The sequence below is a fragment of the Peromyscus leucopus genome, chromosome 6 (assembly GCF_004664715.2).
Source record: "Peromyscus leucopus breed LL Stock chromosome 6, UCI_PerLeu_2.1, whole genome shotgun sequence".
Classification (NCBI taxonomy): Eukaryota; Metazoa; Chordata; class Mammalia; order Rodentia; family Cricetidae; genus Peromyscus; species Peromyscus leucopus.
This window is the reverse complement of record NC_051068.1, coordinates 110,770,867-110,774,992: the sequence shown is the minus strand read 5'-3', so window position 1 is coordinate 110,774,992 and position 4,126 is coordinate 110,770,867.

Genomic DNA, 4,126 nt, shown 5'->3' with positions numbered 1-4,126 from the left:
CCTGCATAAACCAGGTGGTGGTGGTGGTGCACACCTTTAATCCCAGCACTCAGGAGGCAGAACCAGGTGGATCTCTGTGAGTTCGAGGTCAGCCTAGTCTACAGAGCGAGATCATGGACATCTTGAAAAGCCAATATATATATATAGCTCACTCTATAGCAGTGAGCTTTTCTAGTCTTTATCATCTGTGTTCAGTATACTGTAGTCTGTCCTTCCTTCCTTCCTTCCTTTCTTCCTTCCTTCCTCCCTCCCTCCCCTCCCTCCCTTTCTTCTTCCCTCCTGTTGTATGTATTGCACATGCATGTGCTCATGTACCATGATGAATGAGTGGAAGTCACAGGACAACTAGCAAGGGTCAGTTCTCTCCCTCCAACCCACATTGATTGACTCAGTTCCAGCTTGGTGGCAAGCATTTTTCTAGTAGATTGATCATCTTGGTGCATTATATTCTAGTTTTGCCATCTTCTACAAAATGTTTTCTTCCACGAATACATGATACAGCTCAGAATTATGTGGAGAATTCAATTGTCATGTCCCATCTGTGTCTTTTAATTTCATAGGAAATTGTGAGTAGTTTTTTTAGATTCTCTTTACCTTTCATGCCATTGACATTTTTTCAAGTAAACACACCATTATTTTTATCCATATTTTCTCTTCAAAATAGGAATTTAGCTTCAATAACTTTAAGATATATATGTTAAGAACCAAGAGCATTTTGATGATTTAGTAAAGAAATGCAGGCTGTTTTTTATGAGATACCTTTCTAAGAACCTATGCTTAGCATTGACTCTATTTGTTTGGTTTTTTCAGACAGGATTTCTCTGTATGATAGTCCTGGCTGTCCTGAAACTCACTCTGTAGACCTGGTTGGCCTGGAATTCACAGAAATCTGCTTTCCTCTGCCTCATGAGTGTGGAGATTAAAGACATGCACCACCACACATTGACTCTATACATTTTTGCCTCAGGCAAAGCATCCTTAGATATGTATATATATTTCCATTCGGGCAGGTGTATACTTTTGCAACAGGAAGAAATAGTGTTAGGGGATCTGGCTGTAGCTTGTAACAATTAGCCAAAGCAAAATGAAAGATTCTCACTGGTGTAGAAGGAATTCATTATAAAGCTTATAGCCAGTGGCTAGATGAAAGGGGGGGTATAGAATAAAGGTATAGTTGAGCTGGAGAGATCTCAGTCAGTAAAGAACTTGCCTTACAGGTGTGAGACCTGGGTTTGATTCCTAGAAGCCATGTTCTAGGCCCATGCTGGCCATGGTGGCATTTGCTTGTGATCTCAGCACTGGAGTGGCAGAGACAGAAGGCTCCCTGTGGTTCACTGGCCAGCTAGCCTGGTCTCCCTGGTGAGTCTAGACCAATGGGAGACCCTACCTCAAGGTCAAGGGGGTGAGCAGTGTTCCAGAAGATGACACTTGACGTTGTCCTCTGTCCTCCAGCTGCACACGTGTGTGTGCCCACACACCGCTTCCCCACTGGGCACACACACACACTCACACATGTGTGCCCACACCACTTCCCCACTGGGGCACACACACACACTCACACATGTGTGCCCACACCACTTCCCCACTGGGCACACACACACTCACACATGTGTGTTCACACCACTTCCCCACTGGGCACACACACACATGCATTAAAAGAATGACATCATTGTTCATAACAAAGAGGGATCTTGAGGGGGTGGGGTGGGGCATAGCAGCAGTAGCAGGACTCAGAGAAGAGCACAGGGAAACTGTAGACCAGGCCTGATGAGCTGTGATGGGGGAAAAGGCCAAGGGACAATTCTGTGAAGGGCTGGGACCCGGGGAAAATCAAACCCTTTCCTGATTTTAAGCACTGTCAACACATGAATTCTGTGGTGTGTCAAGGTTCTGTTACTTGCCAATATTATTTAATTTTCTTAATAGATTTGCAGAGGGGCTAAGAAAATGTGAAGAAATGGAAAACATTTTGAAGAGCAAGAGGTAAGCTCTTCAGAGAATGTCTCCATGGATACTCTTGAGTTCTTGCCTTATTTTCTGAAGCTGCACATCAGTTTCTCCCTCATGCCTGTCCAGTCATCCTCTGTAGCAATCTGCCAGTACCCTTGAGAAACCAAGCTTAGAAGTGTCACTCACTGGATCTTCCTGTTCCTTAAAGATCCTTCCTCTAAGTCCATGTTGCCTGGCTGGCAGTTCTGGTGACTTCCCCAAAACTCCAGCCAAAATAGCAGTAGAACTTCAGGGTAAGGTTCAGAGTCTAATATTAAATTCTATCTAATCCATCTATCTACCACATACTTACCTATCATTCATGTATGTATGTATATATGTATGTAAGTATGTATGTATGTATGTATCTACCTATCTACCTATCTTCTATTTATCTATGTATGTACGTATGTGTCTGTCTATCTCTCTATCTCTCTCTTCTATCTATCTTCTATTATCTATCTATCTATCTATCTATCTATCTATCTATCATCTATTTACTTAGTATCTATCTAGAACAGTACAATTTGTGGAGTGGTAGCTCTATGGTCCTGGTCCAAAGGTTCTAGGACTGTGTCTTCTATGTTGGTTCATCTGGGTAATGTTCTCCCAAATTGAAGACGAATCTTTTTTTTTTTTTTTTTCACCCACAACTGATTTTGTCACTTGTCATACATACATACATAGTATACATGTGCTTGTAACCCAAGGGTAGTCATTAATTCATAGAGAATGTATGATATAAAACTACATGGAAGAAAAGAGAGGTCATTTTACTATGTAAGTAACATGTAGCCACTATGCGGCTTTCATAATTCTGGAAGTCATTCTGTTCAGGTTAAATGATTTTTCTCTTCTTGTGCCATCCAGAATGTTGAGAATTCAGTGGCAGGTCTGATTCCCAGAAAAGAGACTTCTGAAGTACCCGTTCTGGCAAGGACTCTATTGAGTTCCTATCCAGGGACCTTTGTTCCTGCCGTCTCAGTCTCAAGGGAAAAGAGAACTGTGTCTCTTTGAGGGTTACTTTTATAATGGGATTGGTTCATATTATAAATTGTTTGCTGTTTAGCTAATTCATATAGATAAAAGTGTTGCTTGCTTTTGTTTAGTGAGACCTACCTACCTGTCATAGTACGAGGCATTTCATACGTAAAATACAGCAATGTTTGTTTAGTGGAGCAACGGTTTGAATTCTGTTTGATTACAAAGTTCACATCTATCATCAGCTACTGCTTTGGCAGTTTCAATTGTTGGATAAAATTTGGACTCTGTAATTTTCCTTCTCTTGCTTTTGTTACTCCATGAAGCCATGGCCTCAAATTAAACATTTTCTTTTATTGGTTGCCTTGGTCATTTTAAGTATTACAGTTCTGAGGGTAAAGATCTCTCCAACGCATGTGTTACGGCTCTGAGGGGAGATGTATCCTGGAGGTTGGGAGCCAAAAAATACTACAAAGTCACACTGCAAATAAACCTCACCCAAGAGATTCATTGGGAAAAACACGGGAGTGGGAGGCAGGCTTATATTAGGGCTTTCTTGGGGCAGAATTTTCCATGGTGTAGATTTCTAGGATGGGGAATGGTGGGATTTTAAGTCCTGACCTTAGGGACTAGAATTGGTGTGATTTCAAGCCCAGAATTGGCCCAGGCCTTTTACCCTATAGTCGTGGTCTGTTATCACAAAATAGAAAATGAACTAATCAGAGAGCAGGTTTGTAAATAGCTGCTCACTGCACATGTGTTAGTTTTTCTGGGTGCTCTGTTTTTTGGCTTCCTTGGTCTGTGATTCTGGCTTTTCTGCCACACCAGCTGCTCTGGTCACTAGGACTCAGAGGGTATTTTGGAGTACAATGGCTCCTGTTTTGTACTTTTTGATCAGGATTACTTGTCTATTTACATTTTTTTGTGGTTCCATACAGATTTAAAGGCTGTTTTCCTAGTTTTGTGAGGAATGTTATTCGTATCTTGTTAAGATTGCACTGAATCTGTAGAACTCTTTGGGTAGTATGAGCATTTTCAACAATATGGGTTCATGAACAGAATGTTTTTTCTATTTTTTCGTGTCTTCAGTTTCTATCATCAATGTTTTATACATGTATACATAAAAATGTTTGTATATATTTAAATATATATATTT